This window comes from Aotus nancymaae, unplaced genomic scaffold (assembly GCF_030222135.1).
Source record: "Aotus nancymaae isolate 86718 unplaced genomic scaffold, 86718_ANA_hifiasm-v0.15.2.pri h1tg000038l, whole genome shotgun sequence".
In the NCBI taxonomy this organism is placed as follows: domain Eukaryota; kingdom Metazoa; phylum Chordata; class Mammalia; order Primates; family Aotidae; genus Aotus; species Aotus nancymaae.
This window is the reverse complement of record NW_026988452.1, coordinates 1,260,793-1,287,621: the sequence shown is the minus strand read 5'-3', so window position 1 is coordinate 1,287,621 and position 26,829 is coordinate 1,260,793. Positions and strand designations below refer to the sequence as shown.

At 48.2% G+C, this 26,829-nt stretch overlaps 1 protein-coding gene across 1 annotated transcript in view; it reads right to left on the bottom strand.

The window, feature by feature from the left end:
• Positions 1 to 4,556: 4,556 nt before the first annotated feature.
• The window catches only part of LYZL4 (lysozyme like 4), a 54,640-nt gene continuing 32,367 nt past the window's right edge, over positions 4,557 to 26,829 (bottom strand). The window contains exons 2-5 of the transcript XR_001108603.2: positions 9,906 to 10,080; positions 7,389 to 7,455; positions 5,125 to 5,209; positions 4,557 to 4,996 (exon numbers count right to left, since the gene is read on the bottom strand). The gene's annotated coding sequence lies outside the window, so the exon portion shown is untranslated. The remainder of the gene's footprint in view (positions 4,997 to 5,124; positions 5,210 to 7,388; positions 7,456 to 9,905; positions 10,081 to 26,829) is intronic.

Sequence of the window (26,829 nt, the reverse complement as noted above, 5' to 3'; positions counted from 1 at the left end):
CTAAATGAACATCCTCCAGAAGAATTACCATAATACCCTTTATATCATATAATTTTGTGAACTGACCCAAGCAGCTTCTGTCCGTGAAAGGCTTTATAAATGGCACAGAAAATAAGTACCCTGTGGTTGGCATCTATTAACAAATTGATCATCCAAGGTGCACTATTTCATGACTCCCACTGGCTCCCAGAGGTATAATTAGGGTTCAATGCTTCATGAACATAAACAACATTTTCTTTGTCTACGAAGCTGTGCTTTGTGCCTATTTCCAACACTCCACCCAGGAAAACATAAAAGGAGAGATGGAGCCACGTCCTCATTGACTGAAAGTGATTCTGTGGCTTGTTCTGAGGGTGTCCAGACCCCTAGCATGGAGCTGGGAGTCCTTCTTCAGGCAGAGCACTTCCGGACCTGCTTTGCCCACTCCTGGCTTATGCTCAGGTTGGAGAAAGACCCAGCACAATCACCTGGAGCTGAGTCTCTCTTGCAGAACTCTCGGGTTTTGGAGACATACATGTGCTGTCTTCATTGCTAGTCTACTTACTCTGTAATTTTTAAGTCATTTCTTAAGAAAAATAAAAGTGCTATGACTGTCATTGCTCTCGTTCCTCCTCTTGGTTTATTTGGTTGGATGACATCTGGTCTGATTTGCAGTCATGTTTGAAATCCTTTGCCAGTGGAATTTGTCAGCGCTTGTCCCCAGAATGTTACTAAAAGGTAAGTCTGATCATGCTATGCCCCTGCTTAAAACCTTTCAATGATTTCCTATCACCAGTGGGAGGAGGTACAAACTCAACAGCATACCCTGTGGGGCCTTTGTGATCTGCCCCGAAAGATCTCCGTCTAGCTTCCTGTCTCTCCCTTCACGGGCAGTCTACTGTCTGGCCACATTGACGTCTAGCTTCCAGTCTCTCCTTCACGGGCAGCCTACTGTCTGGCCACATTGACGTCTAGCTTCCTGTCTCTCCTTCACGGGCAGTCTACTGTCTGGCCACATTGACATCTAGCTTCCTGTCTCTCCTTCACGGGCAGTCTACTGTCTAGCCACATTGACGTCTAGCTTCCTGTCTCTCCCTTCACGGGCAGTCTACTGTCTAGCCACATTGACATCTAACTTCCTGTCTCTCCCTTCACGGGCAGTCTACTGTCTGGCCACATTGATGTCTAGCTTCCTGTCTCTCCCTTCACGGGCAGTCTACTGTCTGGCCACATTGACGTCTAGCTTCCTGTCTCTCCCTTCACGGGCAGTCTACTGTCTGGCCACATTGACGTCTAGCTTCCTGTCTCTTCCTTCACGGGCAGTCTACTGTCTGGCCACATTGACATCTAGCTTCCTGTCTCTCCTTCACGGGCAGCCTACTGTCTGGCCACATTGACGTCTAGCTTCCTGTCTCTCCTTCACGGGCAGCCTACTGTCCGGCCACATTGACGTCTAGCTTCCTGTCTCTCCTTCACGGGCAGCCTACTGTCTGGCCACATTGACGTCTAGCTTCCTGTCTCTCCTTCACGGGCAGCCTACTGTCTGGCCACATTGACGTCTAGCTTCCTGTCTCTCCTTCACGGGCAGTCTACTGTCTGGCCACATTGACGTCTAGCTTCCTGTCTCTCCTTCAAGGGCAGTCTACTGTCTGGCCACATTGATGTCTAGCTTCCTGTCTCTCCCTTCACAGGCAGTCTACTGTCTGGCCACATTGACGTCTAGCTTCCTGTGTCTCCCTTCACGGGCAGTCTACTGTCTGGCCACATTGACGTCTAGCTTCCTGTCTCCTTCACGGGCAGTCTACTGTCTGGCCACATTGACGTCTAGCTTCCTGTCTCTCCTTCACGGGCAGTCTACTGTCTGGCCACATTGACGTCTAGCTTCCTGTGTCTCCCTTCACGGGCAGTCTACTGTCTGGCCACATTGACGTCTAGCTTCCTGTCTCCTTCACGGGCAGTCTACTGTCTGGCCACATTGACGTCTAGCTTCCTGTCTCTCCTTCACGGGCAGTCTACTGTCTGGCCACATTGACGTCTAGCTTCCTGTGTCTCCCTTCACGGGCAGTCTACTGTCTGGCCACATTGACGTCTAGCTTCCTGTCTCTCCTTCACGGGCAGTCTACTGTCTGGCCACATTGACGTCTAGCTTCCTGTCTCTCCTTCAAGGGCAGTCTACTGTCTGGCCACATTGACGTCTAGCTTCCTGTGTCTCCCTTCACGGGCAGTCTACTGTCTGGCCACATTGACGTCTAGCTTCCTGTCTCTCCTTCACGGGCAGTCTACTGTCTGGCCACATTGACGTCTAGCTTCCTGTGTCTCCCTTCACGGGCAGTCTACTGTCTGGCCACATTGACGTCTAGCTTCCTGTCTCCTTCACGGGCAGTCTACTGTCTGGCCACATTGACGTCTAGCTTCCTGTCTCTCCTTCACGGGCAGTCTACTGTCTGGCCACATTGACGTCTAGCTTCCTGTGTCTCCCTTCACGGGCAGTCTACTGTCTGGCCACATTGACGTCTAGCTTCCTGTCTCTCCTTCACGGGCAGTCTACTGTCTGGCCACATTGACGTCTAGCTTCCTGTCTCTCCTTCACGGGCAGTCTACTGTCTGGCCACATTGACGTCTAGCTTCCTGTCTCTCCTTCACGGGCAGTCTACTGTCTGGCCACATTGACGTCTAGCTTCCTGTCTCTCCTTCACGGGCAGTCTACTGTCTGGCCACATTGACGTCTAGCTTCCTGTGTCTCCCTTCACGGACAGCCTACTGTCTGGCCACATTGACGTCTAGCTTCCTGTCTCTCCTTCACGGGCAGTCTACTGTCTGGCCACATTGACGTCTAGCTTCCTGTCTCTCCCTTCACGGGCAGTCTACTGTCTGGCCACATTGACGTCTAGCTTCCTGTCTCTCCTTCACGGGCAGTCTACTGTCTAGCCACATTGACGTCTAGCTTCCTGTCTCTTCTTCACGGGCAGTCTACTGTCTGGCCACATTGACGTCTAGCTTCCTGTCTCTCCTTCACGGGCAGTCTACTGTCTGGCCACATTGACGTCTAGCTTCCTGTCTCTCCCTTCACGGGCAGTCTACTGTCTGGCCACATTGACGTCTAGCTTCCTGTGTCTCCCTTCACGGACAGTCTACTGTCTGGCCACATTGACGTCTAGCTTCCTGTCTCTCCTTCACGGGCAGTCTACTGTCTGGCCACATTGACGTCTAGCTTCCTGTCTCTCCTTCACGGGCAGCCTACTGTCTGGCCACATTGACGTCTAGCTTCCTGTCTCTCCTTCACGGGCAGTCTACTGTCTGGCCACATTGACGTCTAGCTTCCTGTCTCTCCTTCACGGGCAGCCTACTGTCTGGCCACATTGACGTCTAGCTTCCTGTCTCTCCTTCACGGGCAGCCTACTGTCTGGCCACATTGACGTCTAGCTTCCTGTCTCTCCTTCACGGGCAGTCTACTGTCTGGCCACATTGACGTCTAGCTTCCTGTCTCTCCCTTCACGGGCAGCCTACTGTCTGGCCACATTGACGTCTAGCTTCCTGTCTCTCCTTCACGGGCAGCCTACTGTCTGGCCACATTGACGTCTAGCTTCCTGTCTCTCCTTCACGGGCAGCCTACTGTCTGGCCACATTGACGTCTAGCTTCCTGTCTCTCCTTCACGGGCAGCCTACTGTCTGGCCACATTGACGTCTAGCTTCCTGTCTCTCCTTCACGGGCAGTCTACTGTCTGGCCACATTGACGTCTAGCTTCCTGTCTCTCCTTCACGGGCAGTCTACTGTCTGGCCACATTGACGTCTAGCTTCCTGTCTCTCCTTCACGGGCAGTCTACTGTCTGGCCACATTGACGTCTAGCTTCCTGTCTCTCCCTTCACGGGCAGTCTACTGTCTAGCCACATTGACGTCTAGCTTCCTGTCTCTCCCTTCACGGGCAGTCTACTGTCTAGCCACATTGACGTCTAGCTTCGTGTCTCTCCTTCACGGGCAATCTACTGTCTAGCCACATTGAATGTTTGATGATAATTCTCTAATGGTGCCTTTCTTTTACACAGTCCTGGGACACAGTCTCCCTACATCTCCGCCTTGCTAAAAGTAACCCTCGAAAGTAAAATCAAGTCTTTGTGTTTTCTCTCCCTCTTCTAACGTGGCGACCTCAGGAAAGGATAAGAAGAAGGATAAGACTATTTTCCTAATAGACTTTCTGGCTGAGGATGGGGGCACTGGTGGAGGAGGCATCTATGTCCCTAGACTGGGCTGATGAAACAGATGAGCCAGAAGGAGATGTTTCAACCACTTGACACAGTAATGATGACGATGTGTACAGGACACCTCCGATCCACCATTCCATCCTTCTCACTGCTCCATGGGATGCCAGGGGACCCCATATTGATTGGAGACATCTTCCCAAATCACCACCCTGCATGCTCTTCTAGGGGACCTTCTCTAAGAGGTGACAGAAGATTCAATTAAGGAATTCTTTAGAGGATTAAATGTCAGTACAGTGCATTTACCATGTGAACTCAGCATTCCAGAGAGGTTGAAAAGTTTCAGTTATCCTGAGTCTGAGGACCTGGATCCCCTGTTCAGTTCCCTGGGTCTCAGTGAAGAGTCTCTAGGTAACAGGATAATTAGAATGGACGTTGCTGACCAAGCACAGGATAAATACAGGGATGATTGTTCTTTTGGCCAGGATAGAAATCAGGATCATGACAAAACAGATATACTGGAGCCGTCCTGCCACAGGCAGCTCTGATGACTACCTACTGAGAAGAGGTGATAATAGCTTTGGAGGTAAGTGTGGAGATCACCACCATTCACGCCAGTATCATGATGGCTATCGGGACAGGTATAGAGATGGCTCACTCCAGGATATGGATTGATGAGGGGCCAGGACTGACATGATGATTGGGCCAGTGGAGACTGGTGGAGACTCTGGTAGAGGCTGTGATTCCATGACAGGCAGTGGCAGAAGAGCATTTGGTAGTGGGCTCTCAGAGATGATGACCGCAGAGGAGGCAGGACCACTATGAAGACGAGAAAGACAGACAAGGCAGTTGGTCCCAGAAGTGATTACTCTCGGGATGATTACAGGCATGATGACAGGGGTCCCTCCCAAACACCAGAACTGAATCTAAAGCCTCAGAGCACTCACAAGAAAGATGATTCCTCTTCCAGCACTCCCTAGCCCAGCTGAGTGGCATCTGTCTTTGGCAGGGCAACGTCCATTGACACAGGTGCTAGAGAAAGAGGAGCAGAAGAACAGCTACAGAAGAAACCAGAGAAACTGCGGTGTCAGCTGGATCAGCCAAATCTGGAACAATGGCTTCTGGAGGACACCCAAGCTGGCAAAATGAAGAAACTAGGAACGGGAATGGTGATATCTCTTCACTAAATATCTACACTCACTGCTCCCACCTGAATGATGACACCTCTGTCATCTTTTGCTTGGCATAAGAAAAGGGGCTGTTTCTCCTGCCATGTTCCAACCAGAGCCAGTTCAGATGTCTATACCTGCTTCTTCAACCTGGAGCTCCCCCAATACCTCCCTCTTTTTTAAGAGTTCTTCCTTTGCTGTTTTCCCCTTCACTGTGATCTCATTTGCCTTCTGATTTTCAGGCATCTCTTGTAATTTTCACTAATAGCATCCTCTCCTGCTTCCAACATAGTTATGAATTTTAAAAAGATATATATTCTTAATTTTCTAAGGATTTGTATGGGGAGACTGCAGCAAATACATATAGTTCTCTTGATTCAAGATATGTGCTTTTCAAAAAGTATAACCAGGCAATTAAGCAACATTGACAAAGGCGTTCTTGAGTTCCCAGAGCAGAGATAAGAGAACAGAAAAATTGGAATCTGGACTATTTCCCATTAACACTTCTAAGGCTGACAGGAAGAACTCTAGGGGATCTAGGTTCATCTATTACCATCGCTGTAACAGTGACTCGGTCACATTTGGTGATGCTGCTGTTGTCTCGGAAGCCTCCAGATTCATAGTATCCAGAAGCTAAATCAATCCCACTGATCGTAGGAGATAAATGATTCTGAGGCACGACCCATATACCTGGTAATTGCCACTTTATCAAAGGAAGACATCTTCAAACAAGCTTTAATAAGAATGTTCAATGCTTTGCAGGCAAGAGCTTGAGAATAATTACAAATGGGAAGTAGTCACTATGGTGAAAAGAGGTTGAATTAATTTGCAAACTGATAGGGAGTTATGCAATACTGCAGAAATTGCACATGAAAAATAGAAGAGAGAACAAGAATCCTCACAGGATTCTACTGTCTCCAGCTCCTTTGAGAAGGAGCAATAGACATCATCCCCATCGGGAGTTCTCCTGCCTGGTTCCTGACCCTGCGAAAGGAAGAGTGGAAACCTTAGCACTAGAGAATTTTTGGCTCAGTTTCTGGTGGCAATGGGACCTGTGTGAGCCCCAGGGACCTGCCACATGCTGGGACCTGCATGACCCTCACCGCTCTGCCACATGCTTCTCATGCTGGTGAGACGGGAGTTCGGTAAGACTCGTTTCTTAGGACCGGTCACAAAGACCCGGCTGATAAAACTGGATGTGGTAAAGAAGCTCTCTGAAACGAGCCGAAACCAAGACGGTGTCAGAAGCAACCTCTGGCTGTCCTCACTGCTCGTGCATTACATGTTAATGACAGTGCGCTAGCATGCTGAGAAACTCCCACCAGTGCCACGGCGGTTTACAGATGCCACGGCAACTTTTGGAAGCTACCCTACGTGGCCTCAAAAGGGGAGGAACCCTCGGTTCTGGGAATTCCCTGCTCCTTTCCCAGAAAACTGTGGATAATCCACTCCTTATCTAGCACATGATCAAGAAAGAACCATAAAAGTAGCCAAGCAGCCGCCCTTGGGGCTCCGCTCCCTGCAGGGCAGCCACTCTTTTTGGTCCTTTTCTTTTCTTAACAAACTTGCTTTCACTTTACTGTCTGCTCTCTCCCTTGAATTCTGTCCTGTGCGAAGCCAGAATTCATGTGGCCCCTGGGCTGAGCTCGATTTTGAGATTAGACCTGTGCCACTGGGACAGGTGGTGTTCCGCAGCAAGCCAGGGGTGTGAGAAGTTGCTGCATAAACGTGCTCCTTTTATCCAGCCTATCCATTTTGCTAGAAAACATCAAGGAGAAAACCGCGCAATTTTATGTAAGTTAAGCATAGACAAATTATGGAGTAGAAGTCAATGTCAACGTTAATTTTTAAGATCAAACATGAGACAAAAAAGAAACGTTAGGATTATAGAGAGTGGTTTAGGCTTTACCTCCACACCGTTCAGAGCATTTGTTTACATTTTTATCTTTCCTTCTTGAAAGTTCTATTGGAAGAGTTTGGGAAGCCGTATTTGTAGGGACAAATATAGTGTAGACAGAATCACCCCATATCCCCAGACTCACCACAGCTCTCTTCCTTCAGCTTGTGTTTCTGTTGTGGGGCCAAGGCCTGTGGCCCCTTAAAGGTTCACTGAAAAATCACAAATGCAAACAAAAAATAAAATTCTAAGCCCCCCAAATGACCGATGGGCTCCCCGCTCTCTGCCAAGGACATTCCAAAGTAAACCTGAAGATCTGGTTCAGGCCAGGATGGAAGGCGGGGATGGAAGGCGGGGACGGGCATACTTCACTCTACATGTCTCCCTTTGGAATTCACACTTCACTCTACATGTCTCCCTTTGGAATTCACACTTCACTCTACATGTCTCCCTTTGGAATTCACACTTCACTCTACATGTCTCCCTTTGGAATTCACACTTCACTCTACATGTCTCCCTTTGGAATTCACACTTCACTCTACATGTCTCCCTTTGGAATTCACACTTCACTCTACATGTCTCCCTTTGGAATTCACACTTCACTCTACATGTCTCCCTTTGGAATTCACACTTCACTCTACATGTCTCCCTTTGGAATTCAAGCACAACTGACCAGCATTTACATTAACACAGAGATCGTAAGACTGCGAAACAAAACAAGACACCAAATTCCAGCCTGACTCAAGTATTGCATCACATGACAGAGATCAGGCCCTAAAATAGAGTATTTTACCCCAAATATATTTCTTTGACATATCTTGAAATGGCCCTGCAGAGCTGTCTCTTGTGAGGAAAATCTACATAGGGTGTTTTTGCTTCTGTGTGCTTTGCTGAAGATCAGCTGGTTGTAAGTATTTGTCTTTACTTCTGGACACAACCCCTTATCATATCAGACATTCCTTACCTGGGTCTTTAGATGATAATTCTTTCAACCAATTGCTAATCAGACAATTTGCGAATGCACCTATGCCTTGGAAGCGCCCAGTTTGAGTGCTACCTTTTTGATCAAACCAATGTACATCTTACATGTATTGATCGATGTCCTGTATCTCACTAAAAAGTGTGAAACCAAGCTGTAGCCTGGCCACATTGGGTACATATTCTCCAGATCTCCTGGGCTGTATCACTCATATTTGGATCAGAATAAACCTCTACAAATATTTTACAGAGCTTGACTCTTTTCATTGACGCAGACATGAAGCAGATTAATCAACACGAGAGAAGGCATACAAATTTGTTTAACATGCAAACACAGGAGCTTTCAGTATGAAGACTTCACCTCCTAATGAGGTTCAGAAACCTTACAGGTAGGAGCCCTCAGAGAGAATAGATGGTGAATATTTCTTTTTTTCTTTTCTTCTCTCTCTCTCTCTCTCTCTCTCTCTCTCTCTCTCTCTCTCTCTCTCTCTGAGAGTACTGCTCTGTTGCCCAGGCTGGAGTTTAGTGGTGCTATCTTGGCTCACTGCAATTTCTGCAATTTCGTGTGCACCACCATGCCCGGCTACTCTTTGTATTATTTCAGCGTGTTGGCCAGGCTGTTCTCAAGCTCCTGGCTTCAAGTGATCCGCCTCAGCCTCCCGCAGTGCTGTGAGACACTGCGCCCAGCCAAACGTTTCTTTTCAGACTTTTAAAGGCATCAGATTCTCTATTTCTCCTAGGTCTGGGAAAGGCCTAGAATGGGAAGGTCTGGTTGCATTAATGGAGATTCTCTACAGGTGCAAATTCCCCCAACAAGAGTCAGCTTTGCAAGACCATTCTGTCTGCTGGCCTTGCAGCAGCTGTTTCAAAATATGTCAAAGAAATCTATTTTGGCGTAAAATATCTTTATTTCCCTTAGTCTTAAAGCTACAGATAAAGCTAAAAACTATATTTCCCAGACTTCTTTGTAGCTAGATCTCCTAAGTTCCACGGAGACTCTCTGAAACCAAGAACCTAGACCTTCTCCCTGAGCCGCCCTTTGTCCGTGACAGCTGGAGCTTGGCTAAGGACCTTCTGCCCTTCTGCAAAGACAGTGGAAAGAGCATGGATAAAGATCCACTTCCCAGTCTGGCACCAAAAGCCCTTTACTGCCTGGTCCCTTCCTGCCTTTCTGAGATGATTCTTTTATCATTCAAGAAATCCATTCACTCAGAACTCTGCAGGCTGTGAGCCTGTTGTCGGGACCCAAGAAAGAGATGACTAGGATCTTAATCAGTTGTGGTCATCAGATTGGAGAGTGCAAATAGACCCGGGGGTGCTCAGGGGACAGAGTCAACTGAGCATCTGACAAAAAGTGAGCGACAGGGTGACGACACCAGGGTTTCTGGCCTGGCCAGCTCCCAAGTTGGTTGATATAGGAAGGGGAACACGTTTACAGGAAAATAATAAATTTAACACTGGAAATGCCGGATTGAATTTTGGGAAGAAAACCTCAGTGATGATGCCTAGTAGATCAATGAAAAACACACTCAGACCTTAGGGAAGACATTTGGTCTTGGAAAGAGGTTTTGGGAATCCTAAGCTCATGCAGATAGAAGTGACAGGTCCTCTCACGGGTTTGCAAATGACCCGGTGGGCCGTTTCATGTTGGCCTCCATGTTCGGAATGAGCGAATGGTACTCACTTTGCATCTTCATGACTCTGAGTTGGGGTAACTGCTTTCCTGTGTAATTTTTGTTCTTTAAAGAGAACAGCGCATGGTTGCAGGGTTGAGGCAGCATCAAAGCAGGGGCTTTCTTCACAAACCATTCTTTCAAACTGTATGCTGCCGAATAGGTACCAAATACTAAGGCTGGAAACTGAAATGAGCAAAGAAAAGAAATGGAAATGAGGAAAACTCTGCTTCCAGGCTTTTCTCTCTGCAGTTTTGACGTGTCTGAGGGGTAAATACCATGTAGGGTCAGAGAGAGGGGGCGAAGCATCCCCACCAAAGGCTATGCATGTGCTCTTAAGCAAGCCTCTCGATGACCTGGCTCTTCTGGGTCCATCAGTAAATTAGTTAATTAGTCATTGAATCAATCGAATACTTGCTGAACTGAGTCAAGCACCTGGCCATAGAGAGCAAGAGCAGCCCAGGCCACGGAAGTGGACCAGGTGCCTCTGGAACTGGAGGAAAGGCAGCTGTGGTTCGGCTGCTCCTGTCTTCCTTTAAGCCCTGAAACTTGCAGGAGCAGGTCGAATGCTCCAGGGTTCTGACCTTAGATTAGACTGTCTTTGGAGGACTTCACAAGCTGCATTAGCCCCGTCACACCATTCCCATCAACCACGTAAGTAAAAAGAGTGCCCTCGTTATGCAAACGCCCTTCACCCATGTTCCTCTGCTGCATCTTCCCTCCCTGGACCCCTTGATGCCAGCCCCAACCCAAGTCTGCTCACAGGAAATTCTCAAGCCACAACAATGAGTGCTGGTAGTCAGCAAGTTGAGATCATTTATGGTTATTTTATTGTTTATTCTAACTTTTCATGATGGAAAATTTCTGGCATATAAAAAAGTAGAAAAAAGGTAATAGAACAAATAGTTTATCCATCACCCATATCCATTCCTTGTTTTTTAAGCAAATTCCAGAGCACTCATTACTTCATTAGTATTCAGCATACATCTCTAAAACATGTTTTATTAGAAGCATAACCACAAAATGATCAGTAATGATTTCGTATCATCAAATATTATTTATGTTTAGTTTACCAATTGGTTCTTTTCTACCAAAACAAGGATTTCCATCAGCTTCCCTCTCCTGGCCTGAAATTAGCTCCTTGTCACTAAGCTGAAGCATCTCCATCCCCAGTTAGGATGGCGTCCCTTAGTTGAGATTGTTTATGACATTTAAGGGAAATTCTGAGCTGCTTTCATAGTTCTCGAGCTGGATGGAAAAATACTTGAAACAAATGTGAAATTCCAGCCCTGACGTCAAGTTCCCTCCAGGGTATTCATTATTTTATTTTTGCTCTGGACTTGAAACATTGGTTCCCTGACTTGAAAAGCACCCTTGGGTTTTGCTTTTACTAACAGTCCAAAAAGCAGTCCCAAATACTGAAATACAAAACCAACGTTATTCGGGACAGCTTGTCAGCAAAAGCCTCCTGCTTTCAGGCCAAGGCGGCAGTTGAAAAGAAAACTCTCCCCAGAGGTGTCATTCACTCAGTTGGAACATTTATTGCGCATCAAGGACACCTGTACTTGGCGTTGAAGAGCGGCTGTGAGAATAGTGCCTGCAGGACCTTATCCTCTAGTCCACAAAAGACATTTGCACAAATCAGGTGACTAACACTAGAAAGGAGGAGCTCAGAATGTGTCCTGAGCGTCCCCCACGCTGCAGCTCAGCCTCCTGGAGAGGCGAAGAGGAGCTGCTTGGCCTTAGGCGAGGAGTGGACTCAGCAGAGACATTTCTCAGGGCCCAGCACACCTGTGTGCAGAGTAAGGCACCTCTTACAAGGGCTTATGTAGCAGAGAAAATTCTGGAAGTCTTGTTCCAAAGTTGCGTTGGATTGAAAGCCAAGGGGATGATGGTGTCCACAGCCCTGTGTCTTCTACTCTGCTCCAACTTCAGATCTTTCTTTCTATGTTATCCTGACGGGGTCTGAGAAGGCAGTGGGTGTGAGGAGGACATGGGAGGGTGAGCAGGCTGGCTGGCGGGGGGCAGAAGAGGCATGGGGGATGGTGGCTGGCAAGGATGGGAGAAGAGCTTCAGTCTTCCAGCTTTGGGGTGAGTGTTGGTGGAGAGAGCTGCTGGGCCGAGCAGCTGTTCTGGAGGTCAGAGACTGGCACCAGGTCCAGAGCTAGGAATTCAGAGCCCAGCAAGCGGAGACATGGTCAAGGTTGGAAGCAAGACTGACCTGGGAGAGGCAGGCTGGGGTGCAGATGGGAGTTGCCCCTCACTGTCCACCAGACAGAGGCACCTGCCTACGACTGGGGCTCTCAGCCCAGGGACAGAGCTTTTCCAGTCCTTCCCGCTACCTTTGAGCTCCATCCACCTGGCTCCAAGATGCTGTGATCCCCTTCCTAACGTCTGCCGGCCCAGACCTTGCCCAGATCCCTGGGTGTTGTTCTAGAGCCTGCCGCCCACTGCTCCCTGTTCCTGCTTTCTCTAAAATCCTGAACGTGAAACCTGAGTGATGCAGTGCCTCCCTCTTACCACACTTAGCTGGCTGTGAGCTCCCCCTCTTGCCTCCTGGGCCTCAGACACATTGCCTTTTCTCTCTGTTCTGACCCTCCTCTCTGAGCTTGACCACCGCCTGTCTATCTGAGGCCCTACCTCTGCCTTAACTCACTTTCTGAAAAGCCCAAACTGTTTAATTAAACTTAAAAATGCAACTTTAAATCTGCTCAGAAGTACATTTTATTTGTTATTTTTTTTTTCTGTTGCTATTGCACAAATTAAGGAAGCAAATTTTAATAAGATGATGGCATTTGGCTTGATAAGAAGGTGGGATTGTTGAGTGGTCACTGTGTGGCCAAATTCATGGCATTTTCAGAGCCGGCCACGTGGGTCTGGCTTCCTGTGCCAACCTAGGCTTATTTGGAGTGAAAAAAGAACCCGGTACATTTTTTCAAGTGAACAGGAAGGAGAGCTTTTTGCTTTTTTGAAATAAACTTGGTTTGTAGAATAGAAACCTCTGAGCTTAGATTTCCTCCAGCTTAAAAATTTATATCTGTGGTCTTACATTTGCTAAATCTAATAGCTTGAATAAATTTCACATAGCTTTTCTTAGAAACTAACTAGATTTTGTGGTACTTTTTATCCCTAGATCAAATGATTTGTGGTTTTAATGAGTTCACTTTGCTTTGAATGTTTAAGACATTTTCCAGCAGGAAGTGGTGGAAATTAGAATCACCAGCCCAGCTGCAAAATCAGCCTTGCATTACAGAGCAACCTGTGACTTGAGCCCTAGGACGTTGAGAATCCAGCCCTGCTCGGCCTTAGGTGAGGAGTGGACTCAGCAGAGACATTTCTCAGGGCCCAGCACACCTGTGTGCAGAGTTAAGGCACCTCTTACCAGGGCTTATGTAGCACAGAAAATTCTGGAAGTCTTGTTCCAAAGTTGAATTGGATTGAAAGCCAAGGGGATGACGGTCTCCACAGCCCTGTGTCTTCTACTCTGCTCCAACTTCAGATCTTTCTTTCTACGTCATCCTGATGGGCTCTGAGAGTGGCTGTATCTGTGTATCACTCTTCTCTTTCCTGTCTTCTCATCTGTTATGAAATTTGTTTCCATTTAATAAAGGTATCCTGGACCTAGAATACCTGTACCCTTTGGACTAAATGCCTCAGTGTATCAACACAAAGCTTGCAGGTCCATGCACAAAGAGTTTTACTCCAAGCATGATGTAGAGTACCAGGAGATGAGTGCAGAGCTGGGGACAGGACACTGACATGGGGAGACGAGGAGGTGACAGGATGGACGTTTAGATACTACCTGAGGCTCTAACTGGAGATCCAGGATGCCCCACCCACAAGCCTTGACCCAGAGTTGCAGGGAGGCAAGATGATAGGAGCCTCAGATCTTAGGCCCAGCATGGTGTGCCAGCTTTAGAGCAGCACTGGTGGAGGGAGGTGCCAGGTGGTGGGACGGGCATGGTGCTTCCGGAAGCCTTGAGCCACAGGTGCCACCAGAGAGTACATGCAAGTGTCAGTGGCCCTGGAGCTGGAACAAAAAGCCTCATAATGGGAGACCCCCCGACCAGGGGCAATGGCAGGGATCGTGGCCATTGGCATGAAACCCGCTCTGCACCCAAGACAAGGCAGGATCTGCCAAAGTTCAGTGGACACCAGGGCAGGGAGGCCAGCAGCCAGGGTGGGCATGGGGAGCTGCTCAGGAGAGGCTGGCAGGGCCGTGGAGGATGGCACGTGGAACCCAGACCTTCCTCCCCACCACACCAGGAGAATCCGCATGACTTCTGTTTTGAGAGTTGCCTTGGAAAGTAGGAGGGGTAAGGCTGCTCCTTGAGAGGTGAGTGTCATCATTCTAGACGGCAAACTGAACTCAGAATTAACTGAATCTTTACACAAAACAGACAGTCAAGTTAGAAGAGGCAGAGTTACCTTTAGTTGGTAAATGTAAATGTTTTCTGCTTTTAGAAGGAAATAACTCTAAAGCAAGATGTGGTCAAATGTGTGTGTGTGTGTGTGTGTGCACGCACACAAAATTAATGCATTTCTTAGTCTTGTAAACTTTAATGCTGCTACATTTGACACAAATGATACACCAGACACTTGGTTACTATAATCTCATTCAAATATCTTATTTTATGGATTAAAAACAAACAAACAAGAAAACCCTGAAGCCCAGAGCTACTAAGGGGAAGAACGCTGGAGACGGGCCGCGGTCTTCTGACTTCCGGGCAGTGCTCTCCCCACCACGCGGCGTGCTCGTCCTCAGAGTTTTGGGAGTGCGCTCTTCCTGGCTGATGAGCTTTGATCTATTTCTTTTCCTTTTTTCTTTTCTTTTCTTTCTTTCTGAGCTTTGATCTATTTTTCTTTCTTTCTGAGTTGTGATCTTTTTCTTTTTTCTCTCTTTCCCTTCCTCCCTTTCTTTCTCTCTCTCTTTCTTTCAGAAAGGGCCTCACTCTGTCTTCCAGGCTGGAGTGCAGTGGTGCAGTCATGGCTCATTGCAGGCTCAATGTCCCAGGCTCAGGCAATCCTCCCACCTCGGCCTCCCAAGGAGCCAGCACCACAAACATGCGCCACCACACCCAGCTAATTTTTTTTTTATTTTGTAGTGACAGGGTTTCACTGTGTTGCCCAGGCTGGTCTAGAACTCTTGAACTCAAGCGCTCCAACCACCTTGGGCTCCCAGAGTGCTGGGGATTACAGGCATGAGCCACCGCACTTGGTCTGATTTATTTCCAATCATAAAGCCCTCAATAGTTCAAAATTGTCTGGGAATAAAAGCCCAGGATGATGACAGAAACAGGATGATGATAAATGCTGACTCTCGCAGGAAGAACTGTTCTTCATTTTTCCTGTGTGGATAATCAGCTCCTATGGGCCGTTGCAGGAATTCAGTCTTTGTCACAGGTCTCCAGCCTCATGCATTATGGATGAGGACCGTTGGTGTGCAGACCGCAGGGCCTCTGCCTCCTCCCCGGCAAATCAACGCTCAGCTCAACCATCCCCTCTAAACAGCTGTTGTTCCAGGCTTGGAAGATAGTGAAAATAAATCTGTGATAAGAAGCAGGCTTATCTTCAGGGCCTCAGTCCAAGGGTAAGGCTGACGACAGAAGACAGAAGGTGGAGTGCCACCCTGTTATCGCCTCGCTCTCTAGAATCCCCTGGGTTTCTTAGCAAAAGATAAAGCTGCTGCTAAAACAACCATCACTCGGGAGACAAGGAGCCCCGGCCAGATTTTGCCTGACACAAGCGGTCACTCAGTTTGTGCCTGTCAACACCCCTCCCTTCCCCGCAGCCTTTCCTACCCAGAGAAACATGGCTTGTGGATCACAAGGACTCTTCGGGGATGAGCCATCTATCTCTGGAAGCTTCCTTGGTGAAAGGGAACTGGGATTTTCCAAATCAGTGAATACTAGCCACTTTGATATTTCAGATCTGCCCTCGAGGAACCATATGTGATTCCTGGGAAGCAGCCAAGTGTATTCTGAGGGGACCACGTGCCACAGGAAAATAAATCTGAAATACGGCAAACTGCAAACCCACATTAGGATATTAAAGGTCCTGAGAAGTCCTGCACTTAAAGACCGACACTTAAATACTTTTATGTGAAACAGCTTTTCCAGACTTATCTGAGCACAGATCGCCCTTTTCCACAGATCACTTGTGAACCCTCCACTGATCTGGCCTCTGCTGGTGTCGGGCTGTGTCTTTTATGTCTGGGTGTTTAGCATGACGTTAGCAGGTTGCTCCCTTTGTCAGCATCAGTCAGTGAACTAGAGAGGGAATTACAGCCCTGGCTGCTCCCAGATGGGTCCTCAAACAACCCGAACCAGGGAGAGTCAGATGCCTCACTGCCGAGGTGGGTGGTTTGCCCAGGACAGTCGGGTTTATACTCATTCTTCAAACACAATGTATTTTTTATTATTTTTTATTTATTTTTGAGACGAGGTCTCGCCCTGTCACCCAGGCTGGAGTGCAGTGGCATGATCTCGGCTCACAGCAACCTGTAGCATTTTACTGCTACTTGGATTTTTTGGATTAAAACATTGTACTTGAGAGCATCGCACATTTTTCTCAGGTTTGCGGTTTGGAAGTTCGTTCCCTTTCCCCTTTGTTTTTTAGTAAAAGTTTTGAAAATGTCAATCTGCAGCCCTGTGATAAAGGGAAAACCTGGTGCCCCTGACCACAGCGTCTGAAGGGCAGAAGTCCTGGGCCTGGGCTGCGGAGCCGGGATGTGGGGAAAACTCCCGAGGGCTGGGCAACAGCTCAGGGGAGAGGCAGCACGAGGGAGCTTCCGTGACAAGAGGGGGCTCTGGAGCTGCCCCTTGAAAGGTCAGGGGGACTCGTGGAGATGAACGCGGGGAAAGGTAGGGTGTCCCAGGCAGAGCGAGCAGCATGAAGCAAAGATACTGTATGAGTTTCCTATTGCTGCTGTAGTAAATTACTGCAGACTCGGCGGCTTAAAACAACCCAGATTCACTATCTCACAGTTTCAGAGGTCGGACGTCTGAAATGGGTCTCAATGGGCGAAATCAACATGTCAGCAGGGCTGTGTCCCCACGTGGAAGCCCTTTTCTAGCTTCTAGAGGTGGCCCCTGTTCCCTGGCTCATGGCTCCCCTCCATCTTCAAAGCCAGCAACAGCTGGACGAGTGTTTCTCACAGTGTGTCACACGGACTCCTGCCACTGTCACCTCCCTCTCTCCTGTGAGCACCTGGCGATTACACTGGGGCCGCCGCGCGAGCCAGGATGCCCTCCCCACCTCAAGACCCTGAAACTGACCACGTCTGCAGTCTCCTTTGCCATGTGGAGGACACATTCACAGGCTCCTGGGGCGACGGAGCGGATGTCTTGGGTGGGGGTTCACAGGCTCCTGGGGTGACAGAGCGAATGTCTTGGGTGGGGGTTCACAGGCTCCTGGGGTGACAGAGCGGATGTCTTGGGTGGGGGTTCACAGGCTCCCGGGGTGAGGGAGCGGATGTCTTGGGTGGGGGTTCACAGGCTCCTGGGGCGACGGAGCAGATGTCTTGGGTGGGGGTTCACAGGCTCCTGGGGCGACGGAGCAGATGTCTTGGGTGGGGGTTCACAGGCTCCCGGGGTGAGGGAGCGGATGTCTTCGGTGGGGGCGTTGTTTTGTCTACCACACGTGCCAAGTAAGGCCAGTGTCCCTGCACAGTAGGAAGAGTGAAGGGTCCATTTGCCTGGATTGGAAGGAATGTATGAGGGAAGATGTGGAACCGGAAGTCTGGACTGGAGATTCAGGAAGGGAGAGATGTGTCTTCTCCATTCTCTGCTGAGGGCCTAAGTGGCCACGGACCACATCCTGTGCTATCGTGATATCAGGGTGGCAGCCACGGGGCAAGGTTGGCAGACACCTCCACGAGGCCCTACGTGCTGGAAACGCACAGGCTTGTAAGCTCAGGATCCCGAGGAGCTCAGCTCGTTCAGAGCGATTCCCTTCAGCAGCAGCAACAGAACCCTTTTTTCACATTAAGTCCATATGTAAAAGAGATTAAAGCAGAGTCATTCAGGCTGATGCAGGGCGAACGGTCCCCAGAACCACCTGGGCCTCTGCCCATAGAGGCTCCTGGGGCACTTCCCAAGGGTGCAGAGCACAGAGGGAAAACCCGGAGCGAAGTTCAGAAGGCTGGGTGGCGAGCAAGGACTCAGAAGGGCTTGGAAGGGATGAACGTTCTCACGTGTGATGGAATGTGGGCAGAATTGCTCACAGCAAGGTTTGCACAGGAATCTTTGAGCCCTCCCAGAAGCTGAGCCTCAGATAAGGATTTGAGTGCAAGTATTTAATTTGGAAAGTAGAAGGAACGTGGGGAGCTGAAGGAGAAAAATATTTGAGCAAAGGAAGGCAGCTAGTGTGTGCCGTCGTGCCAGCTACTGCAGCGTGCAACTGGGGCTTACGCTTAAGAGGAAATTCTGGGAAATGGGGGCAGGAGGTGACGAAGCTGGGGAATGCACACCTGCCAGTCATTGCTTAAGGGCTGGCCCAGATGGTAATTCCCTGGTTCTTCCCACTTCCTCCCTCCTGCAGGCAACAAAGTTGGCTGATGGCAGACAGGCTGACGCCATGCCCTGAAATAGCAAAGGTCTCCTAGGGGCTATTGGCGAGCACTTCCAGCTGCCCCAGGATGGTCTTATCAGTGAGTCTGGTGACAGCAGAAGTGTCCATTCTGCCTGTTTCCGCATTGCTACCTGTGGGGACACACCATCAGCGTCCACGTTCATGGTGAGAGCACCCTGCATCCTGCTCTGCAATCCTCAGACCAGCGCTGTCTGGGGGGACAGCTGTCACTTTCGGCTGCCTATTCCCCCGGCCCTCCCTGCAGCACTGAGTCTTTCTATCACAAAATGACTTTCCTTCATTGTGCAGGGAGAAAGAAGGCCTTCTCAGAGTCTCTGTCTCTTGGTGATCGAAGTGTCCATCTCCAAGTGATCGAAAGGCATCCAAGTTTAGGCACAGAGAGAAGCGTTCCTAACTCCAGAAGTTCCTGGGAGAACAGGGCCAGCTTTCTGACAGAACAGAGATGTGCACTCAGTGTCCTCTGGGAAATTAGCTTTAGTTCTGTACAAAGAGCCTGTAATTATAGTGACCAGGCTGGGGTACTGGAGATGATGATTACGGCACGAATGAAAAAATAAACGATCCCTTTGTTTTTATGCTCATTATGCCTCTTTTTGATGACTATACAAAAAAAATGCCTTTCAGACAATTAGCTTAATTAGCAGATTGCACTTTCATTCCCGGCCCCAAGCCATGTGCCCAGCAGTTGGTCACAGCTAGGTGAGGATGCGGTGGCCCTGCCTGCCTTCCTCCTCCCACCCACCTCCGTGTTCCAGAACATGGCATTTGGGGCTGGCCTTTGCCATGCCCCAAATCTCCCAGCAGCCTTTGGGCTGAGCTCATTGCAGTCTGTCAGCCCAGCTCTGCCTGGCAGCCCTGGCTCCTCAAGACAGGAGTCTATTTGTTTGAGGGAGGGAAGGAGTAGGTGGAAACCAAGCTTCCTGGTCCGATCAATCCAATCCGGTCTAACCTGGCCCCAGCCTACATTCCAGAAGCCACCCACTCTCCACCTCCCGTCCCTGTCCCTGGCCTGCTGTCCCTCCGTGCCCTTCCCAGAAGCCACCCCACTGTCCACCTCCCGTCCCTGTCCCTGGCCTGCTGTCCCTGGCCTGCTGTCCCTCCATGCCCTTCCCAGAAGCCACCCCACTCTCCACCTCCTGTCCCTGTCCCTGGCCTGCTGTCCCTGCTCCACAATCCTCGAGCATCCCAGATCCTGCCTGTGCCTCAGGGCGCCTTGCCTCCTCCACGAGGCCTTTCCTGTTTCTTTTAAGGCCTCTCGCCTGCACTTCCCCCATTACCCTCACTACTTTAAAATGGGTTCAATTACAAAGGCAGTACACGAGCTTATTCTTCACAGAAAACACTTAGAAATGCACAGTTACCTAGAATGAAGTATGAAGTCCTCCACCACTGCCTCTCGGCTCCCCACCCCTTCCCCGAGGCAACCACCGGGAACAGCTGGTCACATTCTGAACGTTGCACGGCGCTCGCTTCTTTCGTTCGGTAGAGTGCATCTCGGACGTTTTCCATATCAGGTCCTACAGGTCAGCCTAACTCTTCAGTGGCTGCTGAACTGCCCCCTTCGTTACCAGCGCACTCTCATGGGGTTGCAGGGAGTCTGTCACTGATGGAGTTACAGTACACATGTCCTCTTCCTCCTCCTCCTCTCCTCTTCTTCACCCTCCTCCTCTTCCTCCTCACTTTCCTCCTCTTGTTCCTCATACCCCTCCTCCTCCTCCCCGCTCCTCCTCCCCCCCTCCTCCCCCTCCTCCTCCTCCTCCCCCTCCTCCTCCTCCCCCCTCCTCCTTCTCTCCATCCTCCCCCTTCTCCCTCCTCCTCTGCCTCCTCCCTTCCTCCTCCTTCTCCCCCCTCCTCTTCCTCCTCCCCTCCTCCTCCTCCTCCCCCTCCTCTTCCTCCTCCCCTCCTCCTCCTCCTCCCCCTCCTCTTCCTCTTCCTCCTCTCTTCTTCACCCTCCTCCTCTTCCTCCTCACTTTCCTCCTCTTGTTCCTCATACCCCTCCTCCTCTTCCTCCCCTCCTCCTCCTCCTCCCCCCTCCTCCTTCTCCCCCTCCTCCCCCTTCTCCCTCCTCCTCTTCCTCCTCCCTTCCTCCTCCTTATCCCCCCTCCTCCTCCTTCTCCCCCCTCCTCTTCCTCCTCCCCTCCTCCTCCTTCTCCCCCTCCTCCTCCTCCCCCTCCTCCTCCTCCCCTTCTCCTCTTTCTTCCCCCTCCTCCTCCTCCTCCCCCTCCTCCTCCCCCTCCTCCTCCTCCCCTCCTCCTCTTTCTTCCCCCTCCTCCTCCTCCTCCCCCTCCTCCTCCCCCTCCTCCTCCTCCCCCTCCTCCTCTTTCTCCCCCCTCCTCCTGCTTCTCCCCCTCCTCCTTTTCATCTTTTATGCAAATTAGAGGTCTTAAGTTGATTCTTAAAATGTCATTCTTACTCCCTTGCATTCTGACTTTCTTCTCACCCTAAAATATATATGCACACAAATATTCTAATTCTGAAATATTTTTATAATATGGACAAGTATAGAGAATCATATAAAATACCTACATGCACATTCAACAAGCAGTAATATTTTTGAAATACAGGCATATTTCATTTTATTGAGTTTTGCTTTATTTTGCTTCACTAATACTGTGGGTTTTTTGTTTTTTGTTTTTTACAAATTGAAGGTTTCCAGCAACTCTGTGCCAAGCAAGTCTATTGGTCTCATTTTCCCAACAGCATGTGCTCACCTTGTGTCTCTCTGTCACATTTCGGTAATTCTCATAATATTTCAAACTTTTTTATGATCATTACATGTGTTATGGTGATTACGACCAGTGATCTCTGAAGCTACTATTGCAATTGTTTAGGGCACCACGGACCACACGCATAGAAGACAGTGAGCTTAATAACGTGTGTGTTTGGACTGCTCCGCCAGCCAGCCAATCTTTCTCTCTCTCCTCTGGCCTCCCCATTCCCTGATTCACAACAATATTGAAATGGGACCAATTGATAACCCTACTGTGGCTTCCTACGTGTTCAAATGAAGGAAGAGTTGCATGTCTCTCACTTGAAATTAAAAGCTAGAAACGATTAAGCTTCATGGGGAAGGCATGTCTCTCCTCATGCTGAAGCAGGCTGAAAGCTAGGCCTCTTATGCCAAACGGTTAGCCACATTATGGAAGCAAAGGAAAATTCTTGAAGAAAGTTAGAAGTGCTACTCCAGCAAACACACGAATGTAAGAAAGGGAAACGGCTTTATTGCTGATGTGGGGAAAGTCATAGCGGTCTGGGTAGAAGAGCAAACCAGCCACAGTATTTCCTTAAGCCGAAACCTGATCCAGAGCGAGGCCATAACTCTCTTTGATTCTATGAAGGCTGAGAGAGGTGAGGAAGCTGCAGAAAGAAAAGGCTGACGTTAGCCGAGGTTGGGCCATAAGGTTTAGGGAAAAAAGCCATCTCCATAGCATAAAAGTGCAAGCTAAAGCAGCAGGTGCTGGTGGAGAAGCTGCAGCAAGTGATCCAGAAGAGCTAAGATCACTGATGAAGACAGATTTTCAGTGTAGACCAAACAGTCCTGTAATGGGAGAAGATGCCATTTGGACATTCATAGCTGGAGAGGAGAAGTCAACGTCTGTCTTCAAAACTTCAAAGGACAGGCTGACTTTCTTGTTAAGAGCCCATAGAGCTGGTGTCTCAAAGTTGAAGCCGACGCTCGTGACCATTCTGAAAATCCTAGGGCCCATCAGAATTATGCCAAAGCTGCTCTGCCTGGGCTCTACAAACGAAGCAACAAAGCCTGATGGCACATCTGTCTGCAGCACGGTTTACCGAATATTTTAAACCAACTATTAAAACTACTGCTCAGAGAAAAAGGATTCCTTTCAGAACATCACTGCTCACTGACAAGGCACCTGGTCCTCAAGAGCTCTGATGGAGATGTACAAGAAGATCGATGTTTTTCTCATGCCTGCTATCACAACACCCGTTCCGAAGCTCATGAAACAGTGAAATGAGTCATTTTGACTTTCAAGTCTTATTACTTCAGAAATACATTTCATAAGGATACAGCTACCATAAATAGTAATTCCTCTGTTGGGTCTGGGCAAAGTAAATTGAAAACCTTCTGGAAAACGTTCACCATTCTAGATGCCATTAAGAACATTCACAATTCAAGGGAGGAGGTCAAAATGTCAATATTAGCCGGAGTTTGGAAGAAGTTGATTTCAGCTGTCAAGGACGACTCCCAGGAGTTTGAGATTTCAGTGGAGGAAGTCGCTATAGGTGTGGCAAAAATAGCAGGAGAACTAGAATTACAAGTGGAGCCTGAAGATGTGACTGAATTGCCACACTCTCACGATCAAGCTTGAATGGATGAGCAGTTGCTTCTTGTGGGTGAGCAAAGAAAGTGGTTTTTTGAGATGGAATCTACTCCTGGTGAAGGTGCTGTGAGCATTATTGAAATGACAACATAGGATTTCGAATGCTACACAATCTTAGTCGATAAAGCAGTCGCAGGGTTTGAGAGGATTGACTCCAGTTCTGAAAGCCGTTCTATAATGGGTAAAACGCTATCAAACAGCATTGCATGCCACAGAGAATCTTTTGTGAAAGAGCCCATCAGTGAGGCAAACTTCATCGTCTTATTTTAAGAAATTGCCACAGTCACCTCAACCTTTGACAACCAGCGTCGGGGCCAGACCCTCCGTTACCAAAAAGACGGCTTGCTGCAGGCTCAGGTGATCATTGGCATCTTCTCAGCAATAAAGCGTTTTTAAATTAAGCTCTGTCCATTTTTCAGACGTACTGTCATTGCATACTTAACAGACTACGATATAGTGTAAATGTAACCTTTACATGCACTGGGAAACCAAAAACTTTGTGTAATTCATTTTGTTCTGATATTTTCTTTATTGCAATGGTCCGGAACCAAGCCTGTAAGATCTGTTTTCTCAAAAAGAGAAGAGAATGGAAACAGAATCAGTTGCAAGTCAAGCTAAATCCTCTCACTGCTCCTCATTTCTCTCCTCCTGACGTTTTTTCAGTACTCATCATTTTAATGCTGTGTATTTCTCTTTTCATCCTTGTTTTCACAGTTTGCTACTATGGTCGGTGGGGGGACAAAATATGAAGACGTTGAAGAACCCGTATGGAGCATGGCAGCAACCAGAGTGATGACCAACCATCTGCCACCCAGCTTCCCCAGCATTGAGCTCTGAACGTTGATTCTGCACACAGGGAGTCTTTCATCAGGAGATATTAGCACTCTATTCCCTTCCGCAGCTTGCCTTTCACTCAACATTATACTTTGAGATTGCCTCCTGTAAATACTTGTAAGTCTAGCACGCTCTCATTAACATCACGCTTTCTTGATGGGGAGAGGAAGGAAGTTATGTCCAGGAACCCAGGGGTCATACAAACAGAGCCTGTCCTAACAGGGCCATAGCTGGGCCTCGAACCTCACACAGGTATATGAGATGCTTTTGTGAGGACTGGGCCAAAAATCGTTGCAATGCCCATTGCTTTATTTACTTGCAGAATTTGTTTGAAGTTTCATAAAATTTGGATATGCCTATTGTGAGAAACAAACTCACTTGTTCAAACCCAAAGAACAGACTCAGAGGCCCGGGGAACAGCGAAAGTGAGACTTTCAATGATAGTGTTGCAAGATCAGGTGTCTGATGGGCAGGCACACCCAGCACAGTGCGCAGGTCCCTCCGCGGTTCCTCACGGGCTGCGGACTGTGGGGCCACAGTCTTCCCACACATCACCTATCGGTTGTTGGGCAGGGGCTTTAGGTGTTTTCTTTAGGACTGTCCGGCTGCATTTTGTTGCAGCCCATGATGCCTTGCAATCCTAGTCAACTCAGGGGCTCTTCAAGTGTTTGACTTATGACCAAAGTAGCTGGGCAGGCTGATAAGAACAGACAAAGGGGGCTATTTTGCAGGCTAGTAAACTTTCATCTTAGACTAAACTTCTTTGGTTTGGGTGAGGGCAACTAACAGAGGGGTGGGGGTGACACACAGGCATTGGCTATCCAAGCAGGGGCCTAGTATATCGTTTTTTTTCCTGTAGTTTGCTGACCTAAACCAATTCAAGGCACTTTGTCTTCAAAATGGACCACTGTATACATTATTTCCTTCACTATGAATATGTAAATGTTGTATTTGCTGGGAGGAAAACAAAAAATTGGGAACAGCTAGACTAGGGAGGCATTTTGCTATTTTGTAAAGAAACACAGGGTCCTCTCCTGGCTATCTGTTGACGGTCCTAAGAGAAAACACCATGTCCAGTACAGGTGGGAGGGCTGGGATGGAGAAGGGAGACCCTCTGTGCTGCCTGGGTACGAACCCAACAGCACCAATAGGCAAAGGGCCCAGGGAAGCCCTGGGGAGGGGAGGATGCCCTGTATTAACTAGCAGAGGGGTATGGATGCCAAAGAGAATGGGTTGTAGAGTTAAAGGGGTGGAATCTGCTGTCTCATTTGCTTAAGGTATCAGAGGGTAAGAAATTCAGGCAGAAAGCACAGGTCTAGTTCAGGGAAGAGTAGTGAGCAGAAGTCTGGACTTAGCACCTCCCACAAAGATATCAAGGCATCTTTTCCTCCCTCCCCTCTTTCCCACCATCAAAATCATTATTCAGGAAAGAGGCTGACACTAGTCATAGTCCCCACAAGTAAGTCTCCGGGGCATTTGCATCCTTCTTCCCAAGCGTGGCATGAGATATTCTGTTCCTGCTGGATCAGGTCCGTGCACTGGGGCCCACTTCCTGTAGAGGAGAACTTGTCAACATCTAGCAAAGCTACAGACTCATTTACTCTTTAGTCAACCTAAGCAATCCCACTTCCAGAAATTCACCTTTAAGATACACGTCCACGATACAGAGCAATATGTGCAGGAGGTTTGTTATAGTGACATTAGTTATAAGAGCAAAAAATTGAAATGACTCAAATGTCCATCCGCAGGTGATTTGATAGAGTGACCTACTTGTCCCAGTTTTAAAACTGGAAGTTGGTATGCAGGGAATTTTCTCAGTCTCAGACAAACTTTGTCCCATTAGTCTTTAAGCATTTCTGGACCAACAAGACATATGAGATTCTCCTTCTATTTCCCTGGAATCAGCCATTTCCTAAAAGAGCCATCATCCGTTTGAGTGGGGAAGAGTACTGCTTAGTTTTATTTTTATTATTATTATTATTATTTTTTTGAGATGGAGTCTTGCTCTGTCACCCAGGCTGGAGTGCAGTGGTATGATCTTGGCTCACTGCAACCTCCGCTTCCTGAGTTCAAGCAATTCTCCTGTCTCAGCTTGCCAAGTAGCTGGGATTATAGGCACCTGCCATGATGCTCAGCTAATTTTTGTATTTTTAGTAGAGACGGGGTTTCGCCATGTTGGCCAGGCTGGTCTCAAACTCCTGGCCTCAAGCGATCGCCTGCCTCAGCCTCCCAAAGTGCTGGGATTACAGGTGTGAGCCACCAGTGGCATCAGCCGGTACTGTCATTAGAAGCTAAAATTTTGGGGCTCGGTGTACTGAGGTGTAATTGCTTCTAGGCCCTTCCAGTTGACAGAGGAAAAAATACAAATATATATATTATATGTAATATATATGAGTTTATATTTACTCCACTTCCAATGGAACATTTCGGGTTTTCCATGACATCCATTATTTTTGTATATAAATCGGTTTTCTCTTACCCTAAAATTTTTTTGATTCTTAATCATATTAGAATATATTGACTTCTTTGCTTTAATCTTACAATATACCTATCATTTTCCCAAAGCTAAAAACCACCATTACTAGTACTAATAAAACTACAAAGTAGCCTTCGATATTTGTGTGCAGTTCCTTTTACTCTTGGAATGTTTTTCACAGAGGACTGGAACCAGAGAACTGTATCGGAGACGTCTGAATTTTCTTTTTTCTCGGCCTGCCTCTGTTACTAATGTGGTATGCAATTAGGTTCCTTTAAGCCTGGTATGTTTTCAGTTTTAAAATTTGTCTTTCTCTCTTTTTGATTTAATTTACTTTGTGAATCTGTAAAATTTGTATGCAAAGTCAAAATTACGTGAAAAGCTGTATTCGGAGAAGCCGCGTTTCCACTCACATCCCCTCCTTCACTTTCCCATCCCACTGCCTTGGGCACAAGCAGATGTGTGTGTGTGTGTGTGTAACATGTGTGTGTTACATTCTTATTTCTCCACCTTCCTTTTACAGATGGTAACACACTATATACACTGTTGTGCATCTTGATTTTTTCCCTCTAACAATGTGTCTTATAGTCACTCTGTATGAGCACAGGGAGGTCTTCCTCTTTCTTTCTCACAGCTGCAGAGCACACCCTGGTGCAGATACAGTGGTGTCTTCAATGGCTCCCAGTGATT